The sequence below is a fragment of the Cupressus sempervirens genome, chromosome 3 (genome assembly GCF_028749045.1).
Source record: "Cupressus sempervirens isolate cs-2001-9-10 chromosome 3, ASM2874904v1, whole genome shotgun sequence".
Lineage (NCBI taxonomy): Eukaryota > Viridiplantae > Streptophyta > Pinopsida > Cupressales > Cupressaceae > Cupressus > Cupressus sempervirens.
Genome location: NC_143120.1, coordinates 54,518,776 through 54,539,369, shown reverse-complemented (window position 1 = coordinate 54,539,369; position 20,594 = coordinate 54,518,776).

The following is a 20,594-nucleotide window of genomic DNA, read 5'->3' as shown; positions in this document are numbered from 1 at the left end:
AATTTTAGCTCTTGCCTATTGCAAGTGAAGGGTAGACTACTGCCATCTAGATAACTAAGGAAAAATGCATTCAGACCAATAGCTTCTGTGACAACAAATGACCCCTTCCATAGAGGATCAAACTTTCCATGCATTCCTTTGGGTTCTCTCCTTTAATCCAATAAGAGGACTTAATCTCCTTTTAGGAAGTTGAGAGTCTGGCCGTCATATCAAAAAATTTCTTTACCCTCATTTGATGCTCAGTAATGTGGTCCACAAGTTTGTCTCTTTCTTGTTCCAATTTGTTTGAATACATCACCCTTTCCTCTAAAGAGTCTGAGAAAAGAAGATCTTCGATTACAGACTGCATCTTTGCGGTGGATAATTATAGAGGCATGGGTATTTGGGTGCTTAATCCATACACCAATTCAAAGGGGGCCATGCCAATAGCTCTTTTAGGAGTAGTCCAGTCAGCCCATAATACTTCATACAATTTTTAATGCCAATTTCAGGCATTATCATTGACCAACTTCTTCATTATAGCAACCAAATTATTGTTACTAGATTTTGCCTGTGCATTTCCCTGAGGGAAATAATCTGAGGAATGAGCTAGTGATATGTCATTCTCATAGAAAAACATAGAAATCTCTCCCCATGGAAAATAGGTTGCATTATAAGCCACTATATTTTGAGGAACCCCAAACATACCAAATATGTATTCCATTAGGAACTCACATACCCCTTGTGAATTAGCTTTCTTTGTTGGTATGGCTTCTACCCACTTGATGAAATAATCTATGGCTATCAATATATAAATATACTTGACACTAGATGGTGGATTGAAAGGACTTATGAAATCTATACCCCACTGATGGAAAGGTTCTTCTATAACTAAAAGACTTAAGGGAAAAGTTGCTAGTTGAGGATGACTCATGAAAAGTTTGCACTTCTTGCAGTCTTTTACAAAAAAATAGGCATCTTTAAACATGCCTAGCTAGTAGAAGAAATTTCTAGGTATTTTGAAAGTAGTCACAGTAGAGGAGAAGTGTCCATGTCAAACATTTGAATGATATAGCTTCAATAATTTTATTTTCTTTTCACTATCTATACATCTCAAAAACATGCCATCTATACCTCTTTTGTATAGCATGCCTTGAGAAATTACATAACTTGCCACTTTCAATTTGAGATTACATTTTACCCTAGAGTGAAAATTTGTGGGACATTCACCATATGTCAAGAAGTATACTACATTGGTAAACAAGGGATCAGTTGAACTCACCAACAAAACAAAAGGTGTAGCCTTAGTATTCTTTGATGAGGATTCTTTATTTTTAGCTATCAACTTACACAAACCCTGACCCCTTACCAAAGTAGTAGGTTTAATGGTCAAATCATATTCCTAAATCTTGGCTTCCAACACCAATCTCTTATTTATCCTAATTTCTTGTTGATTTAGTATGCTTTTGACTGTTGTTTCACGTACATAGATAATAGAATGAGAATGCAAGATATAGTACCTAAACTATTTTGTTTCCTTCACCATTGCAAATGCATGCTTCTCTATTTCGGTGTAGTTCAATTCATGCTTCTTCAGAGGGACACTCATGAAATCAAATCGGGCCTTGTTATCTTTATCATCCTTCAAGGTTAAGATATTGGAAACAATGTGTTCTAAAGCATAGCGGTAAATGATAAAGTCCCTTTTGAAATCAAGGCTTACCAACATGGGAGCATTTGAAATAGCTATTTTGATCTCTTCAACAGCATTTTTACCTTCTTATTATAATCTGAAATGATGTTTCTCACTCATCTTGTTGAACATGTTCCTTTTTAAAGAACTCAAGAACACAACTTCTTGAGAAGTTTATTTGACTAAAGATGGACTTCAAATCACTTCTATTGGTGGGCAAAGATAACTGTTGTATCACCTCTATTTTGTCTGGTCAGTTCTTATACCTCTTTGTGAAACAATATATCCAAGAAATTTTCCTTCTTCCTCAAAGAATACTAATTTTTTAGGATTAAGGGATATGTCGTGTTTTCAGTAGTAGCCTAGCACTACCTCAAAATCTCTTAGATGATGTTTCATCCTTTTGGATTATATGGTAAGATCATCGAGATATGTTACAATTATTTTATCCCTCAAATATTTAAAAGAAGAATTTATTTCCCTTTGAAATGTCACTCTCACATTGATCAAACCAAATGGCATTTGATTATAAGCATAGATGCCCTAAGGGGTTATAAAAGGTATTTTATGCTGATCTTTAGGTGCAAAATTTTTCAACTTTGAATCATTGTCAAAAACTTGCCAATGTCTTACATTATCTAGGACTCTAGGTCTATATATCATTTCAATCCTATAAATATGGCTGTTGAAATTTGGGTGTGGTAATAACAACAAGGCTGAAATAGCTAAGGAATTAGCTCTAGAATTTTGGGAGTGAGGTATAAAATCTATGGAGAAAGCATCAAAAGATTCGATCTCATCCCAAACTTGGTTTCTATAGTGTGTCAACTTATCATTTTTTACAAAAATACTATTTACTTACCTACTTTACAATGAGTTCAGCATCACCTTTCACCTTCAATTGCTTTATTTTTCTCACTTTAGCTTCCTACAATACTAAAAGCAAGGCTTCATATTTTGTAGTGCTATTTGTATTGTGGAAGTCTAGTTTAAAAGAGAAAGGAAACACTACTCTCAAGGGAGAGATCTTTGGTCAAATGGAAAGAACACATAGTCTTTTTAGGTACTTCAATTTGTAACCTTGTTTGAGGGGCTATTAGAAATGGGGCTTTATTGTGACCCTAGTGTTGTTGGCGTCTATTAATATCTTGATAGGGAGATTGATAAGGGCCATTAGTTTTATTCTTTTTTCTTTTCAACATAGCTATGTCATTCATTAACCTTTGCATGAAAGGGTCTGTGGGGGCAGAGGTAGAGGAAGGTCTAGAGTATTAAACCTCCCTTCTCCATATACCAATAGTAATAAATGCATCTTGTAACTGGATAGCTAGTCTTTGAGCAGCAACTAGGTTAGCAATTATGTCTTTAATAAGATGAAAACTCACATCTATGGGAACCGTATTAACAAAGAATATTTTTTGATTTTCTCTATTAGGTCTAGAGGTAGTAGGGATTCTTTGGATCAATCTATTGAATTTCACTACAAACTCCCTCATGGGTTCATGTATTTCCTTCTTCAACTGGCTTAGCTAAAGCAATAAATAACACTCATTGTCAAGGGTTTTGAATCTAGTTTCATGTGTTGTTTTCATGTCATTCCAATTAGCTATAGAATGTTGGGGTAGATGGTTGAACCAATTAGTAAGAACGTCAGTTAGCATTCAAACAAACAACCTGACAACAATTTTTTTGGGTAGGAACACTTATAATTCCATAGGTTGTATGAAAAGCACTCAACTTATCTTGTATAGAAATTTTTGCATCTCCATTACAATTTGGATAAATTTTTGTTGCGCCCTTGGGCAATGCGGTAGGATTGACTCCATGATTCAATTGGCCTATATTTTTCCCCCATGGTTGGTTGACAACCATGCTTGGTAGGTACAAATTGCAAAGGCTGGATGTTCAAATGAGAAGGGTCTAGAGCTTCCAATCAAAGTAAATATTGCACCAAAGGTGAGAGAGGGGAATCCTTGGGAGGAGAAATGGGTCTATTACAAGATTTAGTTTTCTTCTTCTTTGGGTTGTTAAAATTAGGTAGAAAACTCAAGTTCTTTAAAGGCTCAAAATTCTCATCTAAAATGCCTTTTTCTCTTTCTCCTCTTGTGTACCTTGTGTCATCTAGATCTACTTCTTATCTTTATGTTTAGGGTCTTGCAGTGGCTTGGGCAAGTCTATTTACCATCACTTCTTCTTGAACTTCTAGCACACCTCTCAAAAGTCCACCACACTTTTCTTCTCCTTCAAGTACATTCAACACTTATTGAAATTGTTGATTATTCCAACATAATGTCTAGCCAGAAAAAGTTAAATCAGAGAATATAACTTCCTATGTGTCTTCAAATATGAGATTAAGCTACAAAATAGGAAAAATGTAAAGAGGATCTTTGATTATGAACCACAACATTGTGGTGGATAATTCTAGAGGCAGGGGTAGTTGGGTTCCTAATCCATACACCAATTCAAAGAGGGCCATGAAAATAGCTCTTTTAGGAGTAATCCAATCAGCCCATAATGATTCATATAGTTTTCTATGCCAATTACAGGCATTATCTTTGACCAACTTGTTCATTATTGCAACTAAATTTTTGTTAGTAGATTTGGCCTGCCCATTTCCCTGCGGGAAATAATTTGGGAAATGAGCTAAAGATATGTCATGCTTATAGAAAATCATAGAAATAATTTAGTTGTTTCATTTCCTTCACCACTGCAAAAGCATGCTTCTCCATTTGGTTCTAGTTCAATTCATGCTTCTTTAGAGGGACACTCATAAAAGCAATTGGGCCCTCGTTATCTTGATTCTCCTTTTGGGTTAAGATGTTGGACGAAGTGTGTTCCAAAACATAGTAGTAAATGATAAAGTCCCTTTTGAAATCATGGCTTACCAACATGGGATTGTTTGAAATAGCTATTTTGATCTCTTCAAAAGCCTTTTTACCTTCTTATTTCAATTTGAAAGGATGTTTCTCACTCATCATGTTTAGCATATAAGCTCTTTTAGAGAACTTGGGAATAAAACTTCTTAAGAAGTTTATCTAACTAAAGATGGACTTCAAATTGCTTCTATTGGTGGGAAAAGATAACTATTGTATCACATTTATTTTTTCTAGGTTAATTCTTATACCTCTTTTTGAAACAATATATCTATATATCTGAACAATTTGCCTTCTTCCATAAAGAAAACTATAGTTTTTGGGTTGAGGGATATGCCATGTTGTTTGCATTGGCCTAGCACTACCTCAAGATCTCTTAGATGATGTTTCCTCCTTTTGGAATATATGATCAGATCATCTAGATATATTACAATTATTTTATCCCTCATGTCTTTAAAAGAAGAATTCATTTCCCTTTGAAATTTTGCTCCCACATTGATCAAGCCAAATGGCATTCAGTTATAAGCATAGGTGCCCCAGGGGGCTATAAAAGCTATTTTATGTTGATCTTCAGGTGCAACACTGATCTAGTTATACCCTGAGTACCCATTGAGCATCGACATGAATTTGGATCCAATGACCATTTATAGAACATGATCCATAATGGGGAGCACATAATTGTCCTTGACACTAGCCTAGTTTAAATTCCTAAAGTCCACGTGAATTCTTATTTCACCATTTTTCTTCTGCATAGGAATGTTTACTATATAGGTTGAATGCTGAATTAGATATATTATTTGGGCTTTCAAAATTTTCTTCACTTCTTTAAAAATTACTCTAGGCACCTTATGGTTATAATTTCAAAGTTTTTTCCTGAAAGTGGTAGCCTCAAGTTTTAGAGGTATGTTATGCCTAAACTCTGTATTCCTAAAATTCTTCAAGTCTTCATATGTCCAGGTGAAGACATCTTTATATTTGACAAGAAGTTTCAACAAGCCATCTTTCTCTCTCTTTGAGTAGGTTTGGCTGATAGAAATCCATTTCGGATTTTCCTTAGCTCCAATGTTTATCTTTTCATGTTCCTTCAAGTTCTTATTATGATCATTCTCCCTTGAGATGGCTTTGTCATCCTTTCTTCCAGAAAAATGCTCCAAAGAAACTAAACCCTTTGGGATTTTGTTTCCTTTTAATTGAATAACCTCCCTAGGTTCAATTAATTCATCCCCAACTAATATGCCATCCTTTTCTAATCCTTCAAAGAAAATGTCAGCAAAATTTCTAGCACATTCAATAAAATCTTTCAACTTTGAATCATTGTCAAAAACTTGCCAATGGCTTACATTATTTTGGACTCTAGGTCTATAAATCATTTCAATCCTATAAGTATCACTCTTGAAATATGGGTGTGGTAATAACAAAGAGGCTGAAATAGCTAAGGAATTGGCTTTAGTATTTTGAGAGCGAGGTATAAACTCTATGGAGAAAGCATCAAAAGATTCAATGTCATCCAAAACTTGGTTTCTATAGTGTCTTAACTTATCATTCTTTATACAAAACTATTTTCTAACCTATTTTACAATGAGTTTAGCATCACCTTCACATTCAATTACTTTATCCTTCTCGCTTTGGCTTCTTGCAATCCTTACAATAGGGCTTCATATTTTGCAGTGTTATTTGTATTGTGCAAGTCCAATTTAGAAGAGAAAGGAAACACTTCTCCCAAGGGAATGATTTATGGTTAAATGGAAAGAATAAATAGTCTCTTTAGGCAATTCTTCATTTTACAACCTTTGCTAAGGAGCTGCCAGAAGCTAGACTTTGTCGTGACCCTAGTGTTGTTGGCATCTATTAATATCTTGATAGGGAGATTGATAAGAGCCATTAAGTCTTTTATGTTGTCTTTTCAACATAGCCATGCCATTCATTAACCTCTACATGAAAGGTTCTGTGGGGTTAGAGGTAGAAGTAGGTATAAAGGATTGAACTTTGCTCCACCATTTATCAACAATAATAAATGCATCTTCTAACTGGATAGTCTTTGAGCAGCAACTACGTCTTTAATAAGATGAAAACTCATATCTATGGGAAATACATTAACAAGTAATATTTTTTGATATTCTCCATTAGGTCTAGAGGTAGCAGGGATTCTCTAGATCAATCTATTGAATTTCACTATGAACTACCTCATGGGTTCATGCATTTCCTTCTTCAACTAGCTTAGTTAAAGTAACAGAGAATAGTTATTGTCGAGGGTTTTGAATCTAGTTCAAATGTTATTTTCATGTCACTCCAATTAGCTATAGAATGATGGGTAGATGGTTGAACCAATTAGTGGTAACATCAATTAGCATTTGAATAAAGAACTTGAAAACAATTTCTTGGGTAGGAACACTTATAATTCCATTGTCTGTATGAAAAGCACTCAAGTGATCTTCTGTAGAAATTTTGCTATCTCCACTGAAATTGGATGCAATTTTGGTTGCACCCTTGGGCAGTGTGGAAGGATTGACTCCAAGATTCAATGGGCCTATATTCTACCCCCATGGTTGGTTGATAACCATGCCTGGTAATACAAATTGCAAAGGTTGGATGTTCAAATGAGAAGGTTCCAGAGCTTTCAATGGAAGTAAAGATTACACCAAAGGTGAAAGAAGGGAATGCTTGGGAGGATAACTAGGTCTACTAAAAGATTTAGTTTTCCTTTTCTTTGTGTCATTAAAATTAGGCCAAAAACTCCAAGTTCTTTAAAGGCTTAAATTCGTATCTAAAATGCCCTTTTCTCTTTCTCCTCTTGTGTACCTCCTTTCAGTCAGATCTACTTCTTATGTTTATTTTTAGGGTCTTGTAGTGGCTTGGGTGAGTCTAATTACCACCACTTCTTCTTGAACTTCTGGCACACCTCTCAAAAGTCTAGCAGACTCTTCTTCACTTTCAAGTACATTCAATGCTTGTTGAAATTTTTGATTATTTTGGCGCAATGTCTAGGGAGGTAAAGTTAAATCAGATACTATATCTTCCTATGTGTCTTCAAATCTAAGATTAGGCTGAAAAATAGAATTTTTTTTTTCTTATGGTAGGACCATGGTAATTCATTGCTGCTCCAAAGGGCTTAGTCCCCTTTCTCCAGGCACTCTCCCTAGTAGAGTTGGCAAAAATCTGTTAGTGAACATATTGTCTTTTCCTACTAAAACAACAATTCAATCTAAGCCCAAGGCTCAAAAAATTTAATAAATTTCATAATACTTGGATAAATTTCATGTTATTCATTTCCCTCTGAATGTTATAGGTACAATTCCCTTTACCAAAGATTTATCAATAAGTTTAAAAGATCAAAAACTAACTAAATACACACTTCTGCTAGAAAGTGCATAAGCAATGCTTGTGTACTCTTGGGTACTAAGGTAATGATTTACATACTCAAAGTTTGATGAATGAAAATCTCATGGTCTTTCCACAAACAAGTACTATTTAACTAAAGAATTTGAACTTTACAATAATTCAAACAAACTTTGGGGAAACAGATAAATAAAAATGAACAACAAAGAACTAGTAGTAGATGTCACAGAAAATTAATCACCATAGCTCACAAAGTAACTATTATTGAATTTGGTTTAAACACCAAGGTTTATAGCATGTTGAAATTTTATATATATATATATATATATATAAAGGGTTCTTTAGCACCAAGTCATTAAGAAAGCATTCCCAAATATATGACTATCTATCTATTGCTACTTCTAGATAATTAACTTAGAACAATACTAGCTTTATCAAAGTATATTTTGGCTACTAAAAATCTAACCCTCCAACATTTATAGTTCATTACAAACCCAAAAAGGCCTCCATTAAAGTCCAGCCAAGGTAGTGAAGACTCCAGGGGTAGGCATGCTATTATCTTTGATTTCTATCACAACATCATTGAAGTTATTGATCAAGACCTTAGAGTCCATGTTGCCATCATTGAATTGTAGGATGCTGGTAGGGTTAACAACCTACATGTCCTTTAGGAGTTCTTTGTGCATTCCCACGATTTCATTTTCCACTGATCACATTTCTTCAATGTATCCTTTGTAAATCGACTCTTTCTAACCCATATTGCTCATAAGTATGAAAAGCATGCATTAGTCCATAGTTTTCATGGGATTTTAATTTAGAAACTTCAATTCTTTGTATTTTTGAACTTCATGAACTTGGAAGAAAATGGCCTGGCATCGATTTTGATTGGCTTCCCATACTAGCATGAGGGTTTGAATCTCATCCAACAACACTTCTCCTTCCATGTATGTGGTCATAAAATATAGAATGAACTTACTGACTTCTTTTAAAATGGATGTCACCCATTCCTATACCGCATCTGAGAGTAGCTTGCCCCTTTGCATTTGTTTAACCAACTACTAGTTGTCTAAGGAATTAGGATTAAAACACTGTGGGGTCTTGACCAATGGAAGGGCACCTAAATTCATTAATGAATCTATATAATTTTCCATGGTGATAACTAGTGCTTTACTCTTTCTCCTCTTTGCCATCCCTTTCTAATTGAGTCAATATATGGTACGCAAAGAATTTGAAAAAATGATTACCAGTCTCTCTGGTAATGGCTCCTAATCTATAGTGGTTACTTTAAAGCCTTTAGCATCAATTTATCTAGATTCATCCTTCTATTTTCATGTAGCCACTTCTATTGTTACCCTTCCATTCACTAGATCTTTGATTAGGCACACATCACTCTTCATCTATTTACTCTTAGAAACACAAGTTGCATACTTGGTGACAATATCTTTAAAAAGCATAGACACAGGTTGTAGGCTTTATTTCTTGCTGACTGAATTAGAAATACATGATGGAATAGTAGGAGTAGTGTTCATGCCTTGACTTCCCCTAGGAGGAGTCATGAACCTAGACTAATCCAACCTAGGAGCTTCTACTAATTGTACATCACCATCCTGAGTATCTGAGAAGCTGAGTTCTACTCCTAAACCTTGCTCTTGAGTCATCATTTTCTCCTTTTGAATCTCCTAATACATGAGTGCCTCAGATTTAGTCTTTGACCTAGTTCTATGGGCCATGCTTCATTTAGGGGACGGCATTCTTTTCTACGTATTGGGAGCCAAAGTACTAGCTACAACATGAGATGAGATTGGGATGTCAGAGGTCAATGTTTTAGAGAAAAAAATCCATTTTGGAGATTTTCCAAATTTTTTTTAATTTATAGTCTTCATGTTTCTCCTTCTCAACCAGTTATATGTGTGAGTGAGAATAAATCTGGTCCTCAAATTTATATCATCTTCTTCACCCTAACTTCAGTCTACCTCCAATTATTTTAGTTCACTTGCTTCTTCCCATCCCTATTCAACAATATCCAAACCATCCTCAACTAATCCTTCCAACTGAAACATCAATTTGAGAGAGTTAGTTTGTAGGAGTGTTAGTCTTCATATGATCCTTCTTTATCACTTCTTCATTATTACAATCTTTCCATAAATCTTCTAAATGTGGAACCCTGGGTGAGTGACCCTTTAGACCAAGTACTTTAGCTGTGAAACCTTTGCTGTCAAAATTTCTACTTCCTTGGTAGGATCCAAAATTGAAACTAAGAAAATTACTTCCAATGACTGAGGCATTAATCATGTTACTTTAGGTTAGGTGACCAAATTTAACAAGGAAAATAGATTCCTAGGCTTCCTGAGGTAGATTTTCTTTGATCACTAAAAGCAATCATCACTAAATCTCAGCTATGATAAAACTATCAAGGGTATACCAAGGTAGTTTTACTGGCTCTTCTTGAAATCCCCCTACTCTTATGTATGTGAACTTAAGAAATTGAATAAAATAACTCCCATAAGTTTGAATTAGCCTTTGGGCCTCTTGGAAGACCCTTGGTATTGGTGCCTTTCTGAGGTTCAAGTGCACACTTTTTACCAACACATCATGCATTTTCCTAAAATCCTCCAACACTCTATCCCTTTGGAGCAAAGGAAAACGTTGGTAGATAGTTATGTCTTCATTCCAAGTTTGATGAGGAAGAGTAGTAATATTGCTAACACATGTAATGCAATAGGTTAGATAGGAAGACATGTAGAAATCTTCTCTAGACACCTTGGCATGTTTTAGAACTGGCTATCAATTCTGCCCAATCGAACAGTTGTTCTACCTTTAGAATGATTTCTACATTATGGTACATCCTATCCTCAAAGAGAAAAACATCTAAAGAACCCTTAACCCAGTGCAATAATACCACGAGGTCCCTAACATGAGGCTTCATATGATCTTTGGTGATTATTTTGGGTAGTCTTGAACTAACTTTATAATTCTTCTCTGTCCACTTCCTAGACATCATGTTACGGTATTTTTTTGGAGTTTCTTGATACTCAAATAGACATTGGGTAGGGCTAAAAGCAACATAGGTACTCTCAGGTAAGTGCAAGACTGATGAAATAGTTTCCATAGAGATGGATAACATTGGTTCTCCATCGTTGTTCAAAATGCTCTTAGTCCTCAAATTGCAGTGGTCAACACATAACTGGAGTAATTCAAGGCTCAAAAGGGTGGAGAGAAAGTTGTAGCTTCAATCAAATCACTTATTAAGATTTCTAGGCAACCATTAACTTTGTCAGGTTCTTCAAAAAAAATTCCTTGCAACTTCTTAACTTTGACACCCTTGAAATTAGTATCAGAAATGACACACCTCAGACACTCTGATGGGGACACAACCCAAGCATAGAATGGACACAATAGGAAAGAGAAAAATTTATTAATTGTAAAAATATGCTAGTACACTTAGTGCCAAGAAATAGACTCCAAAACATGCCCTATGGGCTTACAATAGCATAAATCTAGAGATAAATTCTTCTCCCAATACCTTCTCTCAAACTCCACTGTGAACTGCCTTTTACAATGCCAGAAATGCTCTTAAATAGACCCTGAAGAGTTAAGGATTAGGAATACATTCTAGAAAGTGCTAGTTGGCATCCACCACCAAAATGGAAGGCTCCGTAAGTTTTATTACAAGTCGGCAAAAAGTTAGAAGAATCTAGAAATGGTAACCAAACTTTCGGGAGGCATAACTTTTGAATCGTAGCTCCGATTGATGAACCCTTTACATTTCTAGAAAGCTCTCAAAGTACTCTATAGCTCTATGGACCAGATTTGCTCATCCCCCATTTTTTGGCCCTATTCAAGGTCATTTAATGCCCCTAACCTAACTTTGAAGCATTCTTTGGAGGTCTCCAAAAACCAAAAAACTGCAATAACTTTCAAACCGTGGGGCCTTTTGTCCTGATTCTTTTTTTGGAATGCTCTAAGTTACAATTACAATCAACTGACCAATTTACACCTTCTAATTCACCAAAATTATGGCTCAATTACATACTCCTATTTTTTAGGCATTTACACATATCCCAAGGTGCTCAAATACTCTATCCTAGAACGCTGATAGTGGAACTATGAGATTTGGAACCTTTATTTTACCCAAATGGGTATCCAAAAATGAAAAAACATGAAATATAAACTAAGTCTAAGTACATTTTTTTTTTGGGTGACATAGAATTGCCCTTATACCCTTGGATACTCCTGCATCACACTCACAAATAGAAATTGATTTTAAGAAAAGGAAATATAAGCCCAACCCTACTTTGTTCTTCAAAACACACAGAGGGAAGAGCAAGAGATTTCTTTTATTCTCACCTATACTCTACTAAGAGAGAATCAAACCTCTTTTCTTCTGTTATCATTGTGTCTTAATTTGCATGCTTGGAATTGTGATAAGACACCTTCATTAAATGATCATCCTTTTGCAAGTGTCCTTGCAATAATTACAAATTTTTGATAAATAATTCAACTCCTAGATGAAATATTTTCCTTTTTGAATCATGATGGCAACAATCTTGCATCCCAAACAAAATTAAATCTGACACAATCTTCAATCATTACTTCTGACATCTCAATTAATTTCTCGAAAAGTGGTCATCATTAGAGGATCATTAATGCTTGCTCAAAATTCTTCACCAATTGAACTACTTTGAACTAATGTTCGAAGAGGTTCAAAGAGGTTCAAACAGACATCTTCATTATGCTCAATAGGTTAAACCATCAAAAAATAATTAGTATCAAATCCTTTAGTTGAACTACTTTGAACTACTTTTAATTGAGGTTCAAGACACAAGAGCTATGATGGAAATCATAGGATTAATCTATTTATGCAAGTATAGGTGATATTTGTAAGATATGAGACCCTAAAGGGCTTGTTCATTGTATGACTTTGGGCTTAAAAGAAAACCAGAGAAATTTTAAAATATAGTCACTCAAATTAAGGCTAACAAGTATCAACATACCATATTTACCATTTTGATATCACGTTTGAGTATTTGGCTACAAAAAATCAAAATATGATATTCACTAAATACTCTTTGAGTAATGGTCTCCATAATTTCGAGATGCAAGATATTCAACAAGTACTATGAGTGATGGTATCTTAAACATCGAGTTGCATGATATTCATCAAGTTCCTCATGCAATGAATTGTCTCTAGAATATTAATTTTCATTATATTCACCATGTACTTGAAATTTTTTTATAAGGTATGTGGACACACATTCTCATAAGGCTTACCATATAAACATTTACCATGTACAGTATAATATATCATGATCAACATAGATATTGTAAGATATCAATCATAACAGAGAATTAAGTTATTGTAATATTTTCACCTTGCTATAAATTTTTCAAATATAGGTGACAACTATTTGGAAGTTGCCACTTCATCATGATATACATAGGGGGTAGGCACATTGAAATCACATAGTCTTGAGAGATATATTTATGAATTAGAGTCCTCTTGACTGTGATAACTTATTGTTTACTAGAGAATTTGTGACAACATGGTTTACTCCCTTTGAATCAATATGATCAAAATCAAAAAAGATTGAATAAATCATATCCTTTATCTACTCCCTCTCTTTCAAGGTTGCTTGAAATATCACTCTTCATCTATGTTAGCCAAAATGCCTTCCCACCAATATAATCCTTTTAGACGGCTGCCTAGAGTTTTCTATGAAATAGTTTAAACATTGGCTATATTTCTTAATTCATCTTTTACTTTAGAAAGTTTCAAGTCGTGACCATATGATTTACATCATCATAGAGTATATTGGCTTAACTAGGGTCGAGATGGCAAAGGTGCACTTTACTTTGGTTCACATGGTTATATTAAAGCACTATGGTTTAAGTCGTGATAGTGTGGAAGGAGCGAATTTGCAATGCTTGAAAGACATTTTTTGCACCGTTAGATCTTTCAAATCTACGGCTAGTGCATGATCATAGTATGTTAAGAATTTACTAAGGTTTGAGTTGTGATCAAGTGTTTCCCCTTGTTTCACTTGGTCACAAGCATTAGAAGGGAACCTCATGTTATGGTGGTGATGGTGCTAATGTGGTGAGATCTTAGCCTTCATAAGGTCATGGGGGTTAATAGAGAATTCTAAGAGCAAGTTGTGAATTAACGATAACCAATGGGTCATATTTTTGCAAGTAGAAAAAAATATTGAAGGTATTGGTGAGGTTGTGATCATGAGTGGTTAAACACAAAGTATAAGTTGAATTGCTAATAGAGTGGTAGAATGGTAGGAAATGTTTGGTCTACATGGCAAGGCTTGATGGTTAATTTTAGTCGACCAAATAACATGGCTAAATTTGGAAAAATGAATGATAGCATAAGTAGTTCCTTGATGAGGAATCTAATCTTTTAGATCTCCTGCAACCACTTTCATTGTTCCCTAGATCTATTAAATGCAAAGAGGTACTCTATCACTATCGGTTGATCCATCCATTCAGTCAGATTAATGACCATCGTTGCTGACATATCAAAGCTTTGTTTGGTGAGGAAGTGATATTCTCATGTATGGATTCATGTTGTGATCAAATCTTTCCATTTTTTGGAGTGATTATTCTTTGTAGATTTGATTTTAGTGGTTGAATATTGTCTTACTATGGAAGTTATTCAAGTTATGCTTGCACTATAAAAGAAAATGTTTTACTCTTTCTTAGGGTCAAATTTTCTCTATTTCTCTTGTATTTCCTTGGCATGCTACTATAAATTCTCTCTTTGCATCTGAGTTATATGACATCCTGTCTTATCTCCTTCAGTTACTCATGTATAGTACAAGCTTTGTCTACCTCTCTTGTTGTACTATGAATATCTATAATCTACATTTTTGTATCCTAGTTGGCCCGTGAATGATAAGAAGTGAATCATTTCTTCCTTTTGTTACCATGTGGTTTTCTAATATCTATGTAGTTGATAAATTAGAGCAAGTTTAAATTTGTATATCTTTAGATTGTCATAATAATGGTACTCTACATGTATATGTAGAGATTGGTTTGAACACCCTATTTTTGTTCATCGCCTCTTTAGAATAGATTAGGTAGTTACTTTCATGTATTCCTTCTCTCTCTTTTCTCTTCAAAATAGCTTAAGTGCATCCTAATAGTAGAGGAATTTGACCTTCTATGGAGGCTCAACCTCATTGTTCAAGTCTCATAGCTTGGAGGTGTTTTCCAAGTTCCACAAGGTTGTTTGTTCTTACATAAAAACTTTGGACAAAGGTGCAAGCTTTTGCGACAATAATCTGAATCTCAATCCCCCTCTTTTTCCTACAAAATCATTCTGAAAGGAAAAGATCAAGGAAAATAGCTCTTATAGTACTTATATAAAATATAAATAAGAGATTAACTACAAAAGTAAATAAATGTAGTTCTCAAGATATAATAATAAGAAAACACTTATCACATTTAATGTCCTTGATGCAAATTGCTGCATTGACGGTCCAACACGTCTCCGTTAGAATCTAAAGAATGGATTACACAAGGATTATGAACATGATACACTATGTTCTGTTGATTGGATGTAAGTAAAAAGATCGAAAGAAGACACATTTTTGAAGCTTCTCCTGACCCAAACCACTAAAAATTTCTCTAGCGAGGGTCTTGTTGCATTGGATTCCTTTAATCCTTGCAAAATATTGAGAGGCCTAGTGAGCATAACTTATTGGCTCTTGTAATTATATTGGATTTATTATTCAATATTTTCCAACATTTTTCCAATGTATCACATAAGCATTATAAAGTATTAATCATGCCCAATTGTTGATATATACAATCTGAGTCTTCCTCGATGTCTACACCCCTTCACATTATTATATATTCAGGATAAATAGAGATTGAAGATGCCAAACCCCTTATTTTCTAATATTTTCAATTGTTGGATCATGAACCGTTTGAAGACTTTTAATACAACTCATATATATATCACTTACATTCTTTTTACACATTCTTTCATTTTTACACACTTCTCTCTATTGTTGGAATACTTAAGAATAACTTGTGGGGGGGGGGGGAAAGTGATTCAGTTATCCAAGGTTCAAATGTACAAATAAAATTTTTTAGTACTCCAACTTATCCTTATGCATGCATTGACCATTCAATACCATAAATATATTCATATGTTGTTCTTTGTCAAAATAACTTTGTAGCAATGTAAACATGCAAAAACATAAAATCAATCACACATTTTGATACAAGGATTTTATATGCAAATCCAATTTGGAAAAAATCACTAGTAACATGGTACCAATTTTTAGTCTTCTGAAGTGAACTCTGATAGGAGCCAACTTTGTTAATGGTTACAATACACAATGTTAAATGTGACCTGGTTAAAGGATTTCAATCACCCTATTAGGAGTGAGCCGTGTTATAGGACTTTAAAGCTTTTCATTATGTCACCTTTTTAAAGAATTTATAAGAGTGTTAGGTCAACTTTAATCCAAAGGATTTATCTAGACTGATACAATTATTAGAGAATAATAGTAGGACTTGATTTGATAACAATAGCAACTCACTTGACGATTACATATCTCACATTCAGTCCTCCATTCTGCTTGGCATTCATCCTCTTCATCTCTGACATCTTGATCACCCTTGAAGAATTCATCCTCTTAAGCCTTCCTTCTTTGTATACCAATTGGAGACACTTTTATTCAGCTACCATATGAAGTAATACCCTAGACTTCTTGTCTTCCTTAGGTTCTTGCATATGACAATAATTTCTTGTCACTTGCTATCTCTATAAATAGAGAATTTAAGTCTTTTACCACTTAAACACAATTGTCCATTCTTGGGTTAGTTAAGATTCAATGAATCTACCCACTTTTCCATTTTAGCCCTTCTAGAAACTTCCTTTACTATCTTCTTTGAATTTACCTCAAAATGGTTTATCTTGAATTTTGTGTCACTAGTTCATCATAATAATCTTCCACATGCTTAACACAATTCAAAAAATCAATTTTTTGGCTTAGATTTATTAAATCCTTGATCTAACACATTTTTCTAGCACTTGACAATAACAATTTGTTTTCTTGGAAAACACTGTGTTCTGATGCTTGACAAACACTGGGTTGCTCGACATCCATTGGTTGTTTATTGGTGGTTAGCACATACTAACTATCTCCACCTGACACAAACTAGATTTCTCTTGCTTAGCTCATAATAACTTTCAGTTAGAAATAATAGTCCACTAAGATAAAAAGGAGTTGGGGGAGGGGAGGGGGGTGAATCAGTTATCCAATAATTAAAACATTCATCTTCTTTAAAAAAACATAACCATTCAACCAAAGAAAACAACAACCATAATAAAATCGTCATAGAAAATTACACCAGATATGTTGACTAGGGAAATGCTTGATTAGAGGGAAAACCTTGGGGGGAATGGTGCCCAAAAGATGATGTATTAATATAAATATTCATTGTTAGATGATGGACCCTTTTAGGAGTCTATTACAACATTTAGTACAATGAGTCCCTATTAGGAGACTTTGAATCCTTGTTTGGAGATTCTAACCCTATTATGAGTTGTGGTACAATGTATGCAAGAAGAGGCCATTGCCCAAACATGCAATTTCAACTATAAGAAGAGCTCACTACTCAAACAAATAATTTATTGTTATCTTCTTCTTTCCTTTGCTCTTTCCTTTGTCCTATCAACCAGTCCAATCACTGTCAAACCTTGTAGGCCAGGTCATGAACATTGGATCTAAATACCAAACTTTGGATCACTTAGAAATTTCTTGGCAATGAAGTTTCCTTCACTTCTGCATTGCTTTGCTCAAATTTGCATTCCACACTCTCTAGTACTTAATATTAATTCATATTTCATACATTTGATCATCATGATAAAGGAAAATATCATTCCTTTATATTGAGTCCATAAAATAATTCTCTAAGTTGGTTGTTAGTCCTTCTCAATTAATTATTATAGGACCACATTAAGAACTTATTACACTTAGCGATAACATTAGTCTTCCATCTTGCAACTTGAATCACTTTTTGTACACACAATATTATGATGAGAAATCTTTGCCACATCATGCCCAATATGTCTTCTTAATGTTCTCAACCTCAATTCTCAAGATCTCAACTTTGCTAAGAGATATAACAAGTTTACCAGAACATACCTTGTAAACTCTATCTCAAAAAAAACATCACCAAAACTTACATAACTTCTTCTAGACTTATACTTTCTTTTTCTGATGTTAACGAAATATACAATATACTCAAAAGTATCTCCCATCATCTCAAGTAGTTATAATGCTCAACTAGTCATCCGTACCAACCTAGTCTTTTTGTTGTTCTTTTGTCAAATACCACATAAAACTACTTTCTTGATATCAATGACAAACTCAGTCATGAATGTAACATATCATCATAGTAGTACTCCCTCATAGGAATATTATCAGTGTTCATTCTTCCAACCAATCTTCCAAATCTTCCAACAATATCCCCCTTGGCATTGTGATGGGGACTCAACCTAAGCACAGAATGGACACAATAGGAAAGGAAAATTTTTATTAACTATGTAAATATGCTAATACATCTGGTACAGAGAAAATAGACTTCAAAACATGCCCTAAGGGCTTATAATAGCATAAATCTGGAGATAATTTCTTCTCCCAGTACCTCCTCTCAAACTCCACTTTGAACTGCCTTTTACAATGCCAAAAATATTCTTAAATAGATCTCGGAGGGTTAAGGATTAGGAATACATTCTAGAAAGTGATAGTTGGCATCCACCAACCAAATAGAAGGCTCTAGAAGTTGCATTAGAAGTCGGTACAAAATTAGAAAAATCCAGAAATGGTAACTGAACTTCCGGGAGGCATAACTTTTGAACCGTAGCTCCAATTGACGAACCATTTACATTTTTCGAAAGCACTCGAAGCGTTCTATAGATCTATGGAAAAGATTTTCTCATCTCCCATTTTTTGGCCCTATTTGAGGTCATTTAATGCCCCTAACCTGACTTTGAAGCATTCTTAGGAGGTCTCCAAAAATTGAAAAACTGAGATAACTTTCAAACCGTGGGGCCTTTTGACATGATTCTTTTTTTGGAATGCTCTAAATTACAATTACAATCATCTGACCAATTTTCAGCTTCTATTTCACCAAAATGATGGCTCAATTACATACTCTTATTTTTTTGGCATTTACACGTATCCCAAGGTGATTAAAAACTCTAACCCAAAACACTAATAGTGGAACTATGAGAGTTGGAACCTTTATTTGACCCAAATGGGTATCCAAAAATGAGAACACATGAAACAGAAACTAAGTCTAAGTACTTTTTTTGGGTGACACAGGATTGCCCTTATACCTCTAGATGCTCTTGCATCACATTGATGGGAATATAGATGAAAAACATCTATTTCCAAGAATACCAACAAAAGATTGTCCATCTTCAAATCCTCTTTATCAATCATTCTCCCCCATTGATATACCTCAATATGCTCTGTACCGACCTGTTATTACACATACTATGCTTATGCTAAACATTTTTATCAAAATAATGTTTTTCATGAAAAACTTCTCCCCCATTGACATGAATGTCAAAGGTAACCAACTCTATTGCATCAAACTCTGCAACAACTGATAGTTACTAGCTCAAGTGTCAAAGGAGACTATTCAAAACAACATCAACAAGAGTCCTAGATGACTCTATCCATCATGGATACTCTCCCATATAGGAAGCATCAATATTTAGTCTAGACAACAATGGTGCTCTATTACGCAAGACTAATGTACTATTGCATCTTGTTACTCTGATGTAGGAAGGGGCATAACCCCAAGCATACCTCACAAATACTCAAAAATCTCTTTGGGAAGAGGCTTAGTGAATATATCTACAATCTGCTCTTTAGTGCTCATATTGTAATGACCCTGCTCAAGCCTGACCTCAAAATGCTAATCGAAGGCTTAAGGAATTCTGTTAAACAATTCACATGCAAAATTCTAACTTGTTGGTCTTAGTTATCAGACTGATTGTATGCTTGATAAATGTTGAAAGGAGACTTCAAATGATCACAATTCAACACTTTAATGTCTTAACTATCATCTAGATGCATATACAACCTCCTTTTTATCATTTACAATGTACTTCAATAATTTCTATATGTAAATTATTCATCTTCAGCCACTTGACATTATGTCTAACAGTTGGCAAACTAGGGATATATGATTGTTAGCTTTGAGATGAATGCTAAATGATCTAACAATGAGCTAAGAATGAAGAGCACTTCCCTTTACAGGAGTTTCTAATGAATCAATGTATACCTATAGCCAAGCACAATTTTACAAACACTTGGCATGCAACCCAATTCTTTAATCAAAATGACCATTATGCTAGACAATAGACTTTCAACTTATCTCCCCATTTATTGACTAAGAATTTGCATCCAATAGTGACATAGATTAGCCAAGACTCTTGGCTTTGCAATGATATCTCATACAATGCCAAGATCTGAAATGAATAATAATCATCTATAGCTGCAATGCTATAAATTTTATGTGCAATATAAAATATGACTTCAATGTTCACCTACAATAGCTGAATAAAATGCACCTATGTAATCATGAAAATGCATGTAAATCACAAAGGAACCTAATATATCAAATCACCATATGCCATTGATGAAGAGACAAGCAATATCACATGAAATGATGAT